At 39.3% G+C, this 13,332-nt stretch overlaps 1 protein-coding gene across 1 annotated transcript in view; it reads right to left on the minus strand.

Moving 5' to 3' along the window:
- Positions 1-12,377, minus strand: part of LOC117346939 (putative ferric-chelate reductase 1) — a 50,752-nt gene extending 38,375 nt beyond the window's left edge. Inside the window, exon 1 of the mRNA XM_033917228.1 lies at positions 12,317-12,377. The gene's annotated coding sequence lies outside the window, so the exon portion shown is untranslated. The remainder of the gene's footprint in view (positions 1-12,316) is intronic.
- Positions 12,378-13,332: the final 955 nt, after the last annotated feature.

Below are 13,332 nucleotides of genomic sequence, written 5' to 3' on the forward strand. Positions count from 1 at the left end.
TCCAGCAGCGCGAGGGAAACAAAGTTCCTGGAGGCTGTGAGGGATTGCTTCTTGGAGCAGCTGGTCCAGGAACCGACACGAGGAGATACCACTCTTGACCTAATCCTCAACGGTCTAGGGGGCCCCGCAAAGGAGGTGGTAGTAGTAGGGCCACTAGGAAACAGTGATCACAACATGATCTAGTACAAACTAGAAATGGGAACATCAAAAGTGAAGAGAACCACAGCGATGGCACTCAACTTCAGAAAAGGGAACTACGAAGCTATGAGGAAAATGGTGAGACATAAACTCAGAAACAGCCAACGGAAGATGGAGACCGTAGAGAAAGCCTGGTCCCTACTCAAGAACACGGTGCAAAATGCACAAAACATGTACATCCCCAGGTTTAGGAAAGGGCGCAAACAGAATCAAACAAAAAACAAGGTGTGGATAACAAAGGAAGTGAAGAAGGCGATAAGCGACAAGAAATCATCATTCAGAAAATGGAAAAAGGACCAAACTGAGGAAAACCGGAAGGAACACAAAAAACACCAGAAAGAGTGCCACCGAGTGGTAAGGGAAGCAAAAAGAGAATACGAAGAGAAGCTGGCTGGGGAGGCGAGAAACTTCAAACCGTTCTTTAGGTACGTGAAGGGGAGGCAACCGGCAAGGGAGGAAGTGGTACCGTTGGATGATGGAACCAGAAAGGGAGTGGTAAGAGAGGAAAAAGAGGTAGCAGACAGGTTAAACAAGTTTTTCTCATCGGTCTTCACGAGCGAGGACACATCCAATGTACCAGAACCTGAGGAGACTATAAGTGGGGATCTAGATGAAAAGCTGGAGCGAATAGAAGTAAGCCATGAGGACGTCCTACGACAGATAGATAAATTAAAAAGCGACAAATCACCGGGCCCGGATGGAATCCACCCAAGGGTACTAAAAGAACTGAGAAAGGAAATAGCGGAAACACTCCAGCAAATATGTAATCTATCATTGAAAACTGGGGAGATCCCGGAGGACTGGAAAATAGCAAATGTCACGCCTATCTTTAAGAAAGGATCAAGAGGAGACCCGGGAAACTACAGGCCGGTGAGCTTGACTTCGGTTCCGGGTAAGATGATGGAAGCACTTATTAAGGACAGCATCTGCGAGCACATGGAAAAAAATGGGCAGCTGAGGGAGAGCCAACATGGCTTCTGTAAGGGAAGGTCTTGCCTCACAAACTTACTACATTTCTTTGAGGGAATAAACAGCCAGATAGACAAAGGGGAACCCATAGACATAATTTACCTCGACTTCCAAAAAGCTTTTGACAAGGTACCCCACGAACGGCTACTTAGGAAGCTGTGGAACCACGGAGTGGAGGGGGATGAATACCGATGGATTAAACACTGGTTGGCGGGCAGAAAACAGAGGGTTGGAGTGAAGGGCCAATACTCAGACTGGCAACGGGTCACGAGCGGAGTTCCGCAGGGGTCGGTGTTGGGACCGCTCCTGTTCAATATATTTATAGACGATCTGGAGACAGGGACGAAATGTGAGGTTATCAAATTTGCAGATGACACCAAACTCTGCAGCAGGGTTAGAACCACGGAAGACTGTGAAAACCTGCAAAGGGACCTAACGAAGCTGGAAGAGTGGGCCAAAAAGTGGCAGATGCAATTTAATATAGAGAAATGCAAGGTCATGCATGTTGGGAAAAAGAACCCGATGTTCAGCTATACAATGGGGGGAACATTGCTAGATGTAAGTACCCTTGAAAGAGACCTGGGTGTGCTGGTGGATACAACAATGAAAGCATCAGCACAATGCGCGACAGCCTCAAAGAAAGCAAACAGAATGCTGGGTATCATCAAGAAGGGTATCACGACCAGGACAAAGGAAGTCATCATGCCACTGTACCGTGCAATGGTGCGCCCGCATCTGGAATACTGTGTCCAGTATTGGTCGCCGTACCTCAAGAAGGACATAGCATTGCTTGAGGGGGTCCAGAGAAGAGCGACGAAAATGGTAAGAGGTATGGAAAACCTTTTATATGCCGACAGGCTAGAACAGCTGGGGCTGTTCTCCCTGGAAAAGAGGAGACTTAGAGGAGACATGATACAAACTTTCAAGATCCTGAAAGGCATAGATAAGGTAGACAGGGACAGATTCTTCAGACTGTGGGGAACAACAAGTACAAGGGGGCACTCGGAGAAACTGAAAGGGGATAGGTTTAGAACCAATGCCAGGAAGTTCTTCTTCTCCCAGAGAGTGGTGGACACATGGAACGCACTCCCGGAGGTTGTGGTGGGGCAGAAGACACTACAGGGATTCAAAGAAGGTTTGGATAAATTCTTGAAGGAAAAGGGGATTGAAGGATACAGATAGAAGTAAGGATAGTTTTGTTTTTTTTTTTTTTTTTTTTTTAGGGCAGGGAACACTTGACAGGTCATGGACCTGATGGGCCGCCGCGGGTGCGGACCGCTGGGTGCGATGGACCTCTGGTCTGATCCCGGTGGAGGCAACTTCTTATGTTCTTATGTTCTCGCATCATATCACTTATAAAATAATATTGTTGACATTTAAAACTAGACAAACCGGGCAGCCAGAATTCATTAATAGATTCCTTATATCCCACTCCTCCCAAAGTACACTCTTTTCATCTTACCAGAACTTACTCGTAAACCCATCATTAAGAGTTATTAATACTATGAGAAATTGCTTTTTCTCCATCACCGCTCCCACACTATGGAACTCAGCACCACCTTATATACGAGAAATTAATTCATTAGACAAATTTAGATCCAGCCTAAAAACTATGGGGCTCATAATCGAAAGAGAAAAACGTCCAAAAACCGGCCTAAGTCGGCACTTGGACAAACATTGTCAAAATATGTCCATGTGCCGACAATAAAAACAGGTTTTAGACATATATCTAAACGACCTAGGCCTCCATAGTGCCACTGAAAGACCATCGCTAAACGTGGCGGTTCAGGAGGAGTGTTGAGGGTGGGAGTTGGGCGGGACATGGGCCGGCATAGACTTAGTTGTACAGCATGTATAACTGAAAGTTATACAGCCCAGGATCGACAGAACTTGGACGTTGTGACTTAGACCATTTAAAACATGGTCTAAGTCACAAAAAACCACCTAAAATCACTAAATAAGCACTGCAAACACATAATACAGACCCCCACACATTACCCCAGTGATCACCGACCCCCCAACCCCATAAAAATCGTAAACACACCTTTAAAATTCAGCCTCCAGACCATCATCACCTGCAGCCTGGCATAGGAAAGCACGGCTTAAGCCTTCTTGGTGGTGGGTTAGGGACTCATGGAGAGGAGGACCCATGTTCATAAGCCTCTGTAATCACTTCATTGATACTTAAACATGTGCACTCCTTTATACACCCCCAAAACCCTTTTTTACTGGCATATAAGTGGCTCCTGCAGCCATAAGGGCTATTAGGGTGGTAGATAACTGGGTCTAGGGGATTCTGAAGTTGGTTTGGGGGGGCTCACCATGACCTATAAGGGAGCTGTAGTGAGGAGAAGACATGGCACCCTTTTTGTGAAATTCACAGTAGTGCCCTGTAAGATACCCCACTATTTAGGTGCCATGTCTGGGTGTTCAGTCCATCACTTTGCAGACCCCTCCCACGTCCAACAGGGCTTGCTCTAGGTGTTTTTGACTTGGACGAAAAGTTGGACAAAAATGTGATATAAAGATGGACGATTTAGAGACTTGGACGATCAGATTGGCAGGACGTATAGTTAGACGATTTTCGAAACAAAAAAAATATTGGACATATTTTTTGAAAATGTGTCCTAGGCTGTTTTTTTTACTTTGGGCGACTTGCGACTTAGATGAAAACGGGCTTAGACGTTCCTTTCGATTATGCCCCTCCACGCTTTTTGAAGATGCATTTGCTTTGCAACTGTCTTTTAACCAAATAGTAGAATTTTCTTCTGACCAGTCTTTCTGCTCAGGAAAAAACTGCAGTGTCCACTCTACCTTTTATTTTTTCCATTTTCTTTCTTTCTTTTCAAAAATATTGTAGTTCTTCCCCTTCATTTTTGTGCCAGTATATTTGTCTGTTTTAAAGTTGTTGTTTTGTTGTTGTTGTTTTTAAACTTTGATGTTATTTTAATATTTGATGTCATTTTGTTATTTTGTCATAATTGTTTTTACACCACTCAAATGTATTATGAATGTAAGCCACTTTGAAATTTTGAAAAGGCAGGATAACAAAATTTAAATAAACTTGAAACTTGAGACAAAACACTTTCCATGTCCTATGTTAGCTCTTATTGCAATTTACTAAAAGGACCCCTATGTTTGACATATTGTAACCCACTGTGCATATTAAGCTAGTAGGCTGTAAGTTTGTTAATAATACAAGAATAATAATAATGCATCCAAAATTCAATTTTGCACATTACCAATCTTTTCATATTCTACCACACAGTACTATTCTTTGCATGTTTTTTGCTTCAGAAAAAATCATATCAAATAATATCCTAGTTTTAGGACCAGGCCTTTTGAGAAATTCAGGAGTTTGCACCAGATGTAGGATCATAGTCCTGCTAGAGTGGTTTCTGAATTTGTCCCTGATGTAAAAATAATAATAATAACTTTATTCTTCTATACCGCCATAATCTTGTGGCTTCTAGGCAGTTTACAACTGAAGAGAGCTGGACAATCAGCGATTTACAGTATGCAGATAGAGAAATTACAGAATACAGAATCTTAGATATGCAGCAATTTTAATATACAGTTTATTTAGAAATTTAGAGAGGTCCTTTTTGATAAAGTGGTGAATTACATAATACTGTTTGTTTAGAATTTTTTTCAGGGGGGACATATTAGGTTAAAGAAAAAGGAAAAAGAGAGAGGTGAAGTTGAAGTTTAGTTGTCGAATAAGGCAGTTTTTATGGGTTTTCTAAAGGTGACGTAGGTCAGTTTGGCTCCATTTATGTAGTTGTCCAGCCAGTGTTGTTGTTTGTTTGCTTGGTACTTAAAAGTTCTGTCCAGGAAGATTTTGTATTTACAGCCGGTAATGCTTGGATATGCGAATAGATTGCAATTCCTGGTTTGTCTCGTGGGACCGTATAGTACGAAGTGTGATAATAGGTCTGTGGGGCTAGGCCCCATACTAGCTTGAAAAATATATGCAAGCGAACTTGAATATTGTTCGTGCTTCGAATGGCAGCCAGTGTTGTTTTTTTAAGCACCAATAGTCACCTAAGCTCAGTGAAAAACACTGTTTATGCATGGCTTTTCACCAATTTTCAAGGCGCCAACCAGTGCCTACAAAATCTGCACTGGAATCGCACCTCCACAGATACTTTACAGCGCCTAATGGCTAACACAGACAGAGGCACGATTTACATCAAAGATAGGTGCCAGACATGTAGGTCTGGAAACCCCTGGCCTCCATTTCCACCATCTATCTTTGCCGGAGGCACAATTCTCTAACCGGCACCGTTGCGCGATTGACACACAATCATCGGCCGCTTTTAAGGTAGCCGCCGGTTAGAGAATCTGGGCCTTTGTGCTGAAACATGTTGACCATTTGACTATCTTGAATATTTAGATCCCTATTTATTTTTGCTCTTTTAATGAAATTATTATTTTAATACTATTATTGGCTGTCAACAAGGTTACCTTTTTTTGCTTCTGAATTTACTCTACACTGTGGCCACATTTTGTCTCTTTTTTTCCTGTTATATAATTTAGTTTCAAGTTTATTAAATTTTGATTTTACGCAATATCAAATATTTCAATGCGTATTACATAATTGTAATGTACAATAGAAACCAGGGATGACAAATACAAATAAGACAAAATACAGACTAATCATTATGTTCTATTAATACAAATTGAAACATGTAGGCAAAAGGTGGAAATACAATTTAAATAATTTATAATATTAATAAAAAAGGAAAAAAAAAAAAAAGGGAACAATTAAGGTTTGTACATAAGGGTAGGGGAGGTGTAATATTAGGAATAATTAAACGGTTTAATATTAGAAAAATTTTAATATAAAGAGTGTAAGAAGATCCAGATTAATATTAATGATAATTTGATAGAAAAGAAAAAAAAGAGAATTAAGATTAAAAACACTTATAGTTTCTATATTGATGTTCTGCTCATTTAATTCCTTAAAGAACAAGTATTGTGTTTATTACGATTACTATCTATGTATTGAATGCATCTTTATAAAGAATGCTTTTCAGACCTCATTTGAATTTGATTAGTGATGTTTCGTTCCGTAAGTAAATAGGTAAATTGTTCCACAAGTTGGGGTGCTTGTACAGAAAATATAGTGGTTCTTCTTGTCCCAATTATTTTTAAAGAAGGAATAGTTAGTAGGTTTTGTTGCGTTGATCTCAGCGTCCTTAATGAAGAGTAAGGGATTAGTAATCTGTCCAGAAATAATGGCTCGTGTGTTTGTTGGATTTTAAATGTTAATAATGCGATTTTAAACGTAATTCTATGTATAATAGGTAGCCAGTGTGCATCTTGTAAGAGAGGTGTAACATGATCATATTTTTTTGAGTTTGTTATAATTTTTATAGCTGTATTTTGTATTATTTGTAGTCTTCTCATTTCTTTATGAGTTATGCCGCAGTATAAAGAATTACAATAATCTAACCTAGAAATGATTAGGGAGTGGATGAGAATATTAAGTGCTTCTGGTTTAAGAACTTTTGCTATTGATCTGATAAGTCGCAATTTGTTGAAACAGTTTTTGACAACTGTACTAATTTGATTATGATAGCTTAATTCTTGGTCCAAGGTTACTCCCAATATTTTTGTTTTATTTACTTGTTGAAGGGGAATATTGTTTAATATTATCTGAGATGAAAATTGTTCTTTGAGATCTTTTTTCCAGGGGAAAAACATCACTGAAGATTTTGTTGGATTCAGCACTAACATATTATCTTTAAGCCATTGGCTTATTTGTGTTAACTTGTTATTTATGGATATTATCTCATTTGAGTCTAATGGGTTTAAAGGGTGAAGCAATTGTATATCATCTGCATATGCAAATGTAGAAAATCCAATAGATTGACTAAGCGTCAGTAGAGGAGCCAAACTTACAATTTTCCAACCATCTTTTCTATCAATGTTGTGAACTATTTTGTAACATGTCAAATATATATACACACACATTATATAAATGTATTTTCCTATTCACTTCCAGATTAGATTTTATTTATTTATTCAGTTTTCTATACCATTCTCCCAGGGGAGCTCAGAATGGTTTACATGAATTTATTCAGGTACTCAAGCATTTTTCCCTGTCTGTCCTGGTGGGCTCACAATCTATCTATTGTACCTGGGGCAATGGGGGGATTAGGTGGCTTGTCCAAGGTCACAAGGAGCAGCATAGTAGCTTTAACCACTGCACTATTTTTTTACATCATTCATCCAAATGACCGATGAGCTTGATGATGCGACTGGCTGAAAAGCAACACTCAGCTAATGGACATCTGAAGTATTTTAAGCCAAAACATAAGATTACTTACAAATGAGAATAGAGTAGATCAAGGTTTCAAGGTTTATTAAAAATGTGATTAATCGCCTATTACAATTCTAAGCGATATACATTAACTTTAAAAAAAAAAAAAAAAGGGGTGGGAATACAAATTTAAAATAATTAACAAAGCTAAATTGTAGACATAAAACACGGACTAGAAACAAGAGGGAAAGGGAAGACAACTTAATGGAACACAACAGAGTTAAAGGAGTTTTTGTACCCAAGGGGAGAGCAGGCCCTGAAAGACACTGATCATACAGCAGAGCCTGGTCCCAAAGCCTACGCAGGATGAGGAATCGAGCAGCAAAGTTGATAATGGCACAGAACGTCAACAGACAAGCTTTAATCAGGTTGAGTTTAAAGAGTGGTTTGCAGACCTTAGGGAGAATAGCAGTGGTTAAAAATGAAATCCACACCTGGATTAGTGAATTGAGAGCTGACCTCACTGAGGCTGAGATCAAGGATCAAGGAAAACAGAGGAGCTGATATAGGGAAAGTGACCTAAAAAAATAAAACTGTCCGATACCCGGATAGAAGGACTTGAAGTACAGTGTTATTTGCTCAACAGTATCATGCTCATTTTTGTTCAATATTTCTCTATTTAATTTCATTTGTTATTTTGTTTCATCAAGCAACACCAAGTAAACACTATCCGGATTCTATCTTTACTAGACTAGAGTAGACTGTTGCTATTAGGATTTCCTTGGCCGAGTGAGAGCGTGACTGTGCCAGGAGAGAGAACTTCAACAGAGGTGTGATGTTGATAGTGAGCTAGTCCTCATCCGGCATGACTGCAGGAGTCAGAGAAAAAGAGTTTTCCCCCTGCCCTCCTGAAATACAGCCTACTAGCCACCAAGGCCTTATAAAAAAAAAAACAATAATGCTCCATTGGTTGCTTATGAGCAGCCTTTAAAGAGCCCTGGCCATCGTTTTCCTGCTCTGCTCACTGAGAGAAATTGGATCCCTTTCTATAGATCTGCAAACACTCAACCTGTGATCCTGAAAGAACATTTTAGGAGATGCAAGATGAGTCATGGTCATGATCACTTACTACTGGAGAGGCCTATGAAAACATTTCCTGGTTTGCAGCACATCCAACCCTGCTAGTAGTGACAGAGGGTGGTTTTCTAGTATCACTTACTGACAATGAAAGATTTTTCTGTAATGTACACTTAATAGCTAAAATATATATAATTTTTTTGTTTTTAGAAGTTTTTTAGACTGTATTTACGTTTTCTTTTTTTGGTCCGTGTCTAGCATATCACACATCACGTTAGCGATGACGTCATGATGCCCAGCTCCTTTTATGAATGAGCCGAGCTTGTCTCCCAGTCTCGCAGCCATTTTGGGGCATGCCATTCCTGCTTTTTTTGCTGTGTGAAAGCGTTTGGAAGTGAATAAATAATAATTGAATAAATAAAAATGGAATAAATAAAGTACTAATGATGAGTGAAGATACCATTTTTTCCCTGATGTAACCTTGGTAAGGCAAAACAGAAGTGCTTTCTGTCGAGAGTAAGCCTTTTGGAGAATTTCATGAAAAAACAATTAACATATCATCTGAGAGAGACGACTTCAAGATAGTCTTTCATGCTTTTGCATGCTGTAATATGAATTGAAAAATATCTTTCTCCTGGCTGTAGTCATTGCAAGATGTTTTATGCAGAGTAAATACAAAAACTCAAAGGCTTCAAAACTTTATACCGTAAACATTTAATTTAAGGCCTGTATCTATGAAGAATAAATTAACTGAAATACCTTAAATAGTTCACTCATAGACTTCAGCGGTGCTACTGTGTGTATAACAGTTTCCACACAGAGATCAAAAGCACCAACCTCTTCATCGGTCTATTTATTTTATTATTTAATAAGTGCTTTCTTTGAATAAATTTGAGATAAGAACTAGAGATCAAGAAATAAATTTTATACATCTGCGGCCAATGCCAGTGGCGTACACAGGCGATGGCAGGTTCCTGTTGGAAGGATCCAGGTACGAAGAAAATCCATCATGCAACTTCAATACATCTTGCTTAAGTACTTTTGTAGTTTATTTGATAAAATGCCCATGTGATCTTATATACGTGGGACAAACAAGTAGAAAGATATCAACTAGATTAACAGAACATAAATCAAAAATTAATACACACAATGTGGATGCTCCGTTGGTCCAACATTGGCACGATAAGAAACATAAGATTAGTGATATTAAATGGAGGGTAATCGATGAGGTTAAGTTAGGATGGGAGGGAGGGAATTATATAGAGACTTAATTTTAAAGAGCAGAAATAGATCTTCACTCTGAATTGTGTTAAATCAATGGGTCTCAATGCCGAGATAGAGTGGATAACATTAATTTAATAACCCAATTAGAAGCTTCCACGTCATTGAAGGGGTTGTCCCTGTTGATTCGATATGCTTAATGACGCTATGATGTTGACTCTTTTGAATTATCTATCTATCTATCTATATATATAAGCCACGGTCATGTTTCTCCATTCTCCAACACTACTAATATGGATTCAGACCCAACTTCAGCACCGAGTCCCTCCTAGTTTCCCTAATTTTAAAGGTGCAACAACTACACTCCCGAAACAAATTGCTGTTCTGCTACAATTCGATCTCTCCGCGGCTTTCGATGTCGTCCACCATGACATACTAATCTACCAACTTTCTGAGATAGGAATAGACTTCATCGTCCTAAAATGGTTCTCAAGCTTCCTTCGCTCTCATTCCTACATCGTCAACACAAATGGTTCCAGGTCCGCTCCGTGGACTCCATCTTGCGGTGTCCCACAGGGTTCTCCCCTATCCCCTATTCTCTTCAACATTTATATGACCTCCCTGAAGCTCTTCAAACTTTCCCCCCTGGAAACAATCTACACATACGCTGACGACATCCTTATCCTCCTTGAAACAGACCAGAACCTCACAAACCTCCATGAGAACATTACATCATGCATAATGAGACTTCCCGCCTGGTCCCTCTCGGTACAGATGAAATTAAATGAATCAAAAACAAAATTACTCTGGCTCGGCCCAAAATTAGAATACCTGCCCACCCTCTTCACACTACCCACAGGCTCCGCCCTGCACCTTGAGTTCTCTAGTAAAGTCCTCGGCATCATTATCGACTCTTCTCTCTCCCTCAACGATCACCTCAATTTCCTGGCAAAATCATGCTTTTTCAGCCTCCACATGCTGAGGAAAGTAAGATCCTACTTTCGCCAAAACATTTCGCCGTCCTTGTCCAATCCATCATCCTCTCTAAAACTCGACTACTGTAATGCCATTTATTTATGCCTAACAAAAAAAAGTCTTCAAAGACTCCAGCTTATCAAGAATACTGCAGCCAAGCTGATCTTTGCAAAACGCAAATTTGACCATGTCTCCCCACTCCTAACCAACCTTCACTGGCTTCCAGTGATTCCCAGAATTCATTTCAAATGCTCCTGCCTGGCTTTCAAGATCATTCATGGCATCCTCCCTCCCCTAATCCCACTATCCTTTAACGCCTCAAGGCCTGCTACCACCAGAGCCGTCCACAGACATAAACTATCCTTCCCCTCTCTACACGGTATTCTCTACGCAGGCAAACTGGGAAAATCCCTTCTCTTCAAAATCACGGGCCTTTGGAACGATCTCACTACCCCGCTGCGGAACCTGGGCTCCCTCCAATTATTCCGCAAACAACTGAAAACCTGGCTTTTCTCTAACATATAAGTTTATTTCCCTGCTTATATTCCCTTATTTATATGCTCCTGTAAATCTCTCTCCTTTCTCTATATGTTTTTAAGCTTTGTAAACCGTGCCGAGCTCCACTTCCGTGAAGAAGATGCGGTATATAAACTTAAGGCTTAGTTTAGTTTAGTTTAGAACACTACGGTAGGGTAACATGGAATCGGAAACTTAAAGGCACTTTATGCTTTAAGAACTGTTTTCTAAGTTATTGTTTTAATTGATTGAAGCACTTTAGAAGGACTTAAATAGAAAAGAAGATTTTAAGCAATTGATTATACTTTTTGCTTCTCAGGGGGAATTCCTTGAAACAGCCTGTGGCGAAGCATAATTTGTTTTTTGATTTCTCATACTGATATTGTTGTGTTTTATTTTGTTATATTGTTATTTAAAATGTCAATAAATTATTACAGTATATGAAATGAACCGAATTTAGTCATTTGAGATTTTGTAAAAAGTTGAAAACTTTCTTATATGACATCATTTAAATTTTATTGCAATTTGATTTAAGGTGTTTAAATGGGCTTTTGGATCTTCTCATAGACTGTGCATGGCTTCTTTTGATGTAAATTGCCTTGAACTATCTGGTATTAGTGCAATTCATAAATCATGTATTAGATTAGATTAGTGTTTACCGCAGCTTAGTAAAATGACTCTAAATATTGTAATATATAAATTACCACATTAAAGTTCTGCAAAGGTACAGATATACATAACATTACACTGTGTTATCACACCCTACACAGGCAATCAATCTGTATTGGGCTAGAGTTTTGCATTTCTCAGGGTCTAACTAAACTTTGCTGAAACAATTCTGTCTTTGAACCCCAGTAAAAGGTTACACTTTATTTGCCACAAAACCACAATGTATACTCAAGAGGGGGCTACTGATGCAAATGAGACTGATCCATTGGAAAGTCAACCTGAATCCTCCAACATGCTTATCTCATCATTCTTCTTTGTCTATTTCAGTAGAATACATCTAATAAAATCAATCTTTTAGTGAAAGAACCTAAACTCTTTAAAACAAATTTTCTACTAGGAGCCTGAAGTACAGTCTGCTCATACCTTACAAAAACTCTTGGCTCCTCTGGAGTGCTCCCTCCTCCTCTCCTCTGGAAGTGAAAATATGCTGGATGCACTTTAGAAGCAAAGGAATTTTTTTTGTCTTATTATGCCTTCCTCCTGTGAGTCACATGATAACCTATAATCATTGTACTGTATAAGTGACTTGTCTCAGGAGTCAGCACCACCTTTTCCATCTCAACCTGGGAGAGCAAAATCTACACCTCCAAAGCATTCTATGAAATCCAGCATGACAGAAAATACAGCTCCACTAGTAAATTAAAGATTCACACATTCTCATTCATTGCTGTCTAGCAAGCAATGGCTAGTACTAAAATTAATTTTATTTGGGAGGGGAGGGTAGTGAGGAGGTCATTATTAAGCCCAAGAGGAAGTGAATTATTTAAAATACATAGGTTCAATATTGAGCCAGTTGCAGTCCACAATTTTTAAGTTTTATATTTACAATTTTTTATTTAATCTGCCAATATAATTCAACAAAATAATATAAAAATAGAATACGGTGCATTACAATAAGGCACATAAGCAACATCCAAAACAACATATGCGGCCATTTGTTAATGCAGATTTGGTCCCTCCCCTTTTGGTCCCATATTACACACTGTCTTCATTATCACTATCCCAGAAGTGTGACCAATAGTATAATCACTGTATAACAACTGTGGTATATAGAACACCTTCCTTCAGTTCCCCTCCCTATCACCTCCCCTCAAATCCATCCACCTCTAATGCTCTGCTTCCTAAGTTCAACAAAAGAATACTATACATGCTCTTTGAGGTAAAGTTTCCAAACTAGAGACCAACCAGTGCTTTTATACAAACTGGACCAAACTGAGAGGTAAGGACGGAAGGAATTGATAGTGTTGAGAGTTGGGATAGAGAGCGAACTGGATGCTGGTGGAGTAGGGGTGGGGGGAGAGAGAGGAGGCAGAAGCTCGTGGATGTGGGGTGGAAAGAGGGGGCAGAAGCTGATGGAGATGGTTTGGGGTGGGGGAGAG

Source organism: Geotrypetes seraphini, chromosome 12 (assembly GCF_902459505.1).
Source record: "Geotrypetes seraphini chromosome 12, aGeoSer1.1, whole genome shotgun sequence".
Classification (NCBI taxonomy): domain Eukaryota; kingdom Metazoa; phylum Chordata; class Amphibia; order Gymnophiona; family Dermophiidae; genus Geotrypetes; species Geotrypetes seraphini.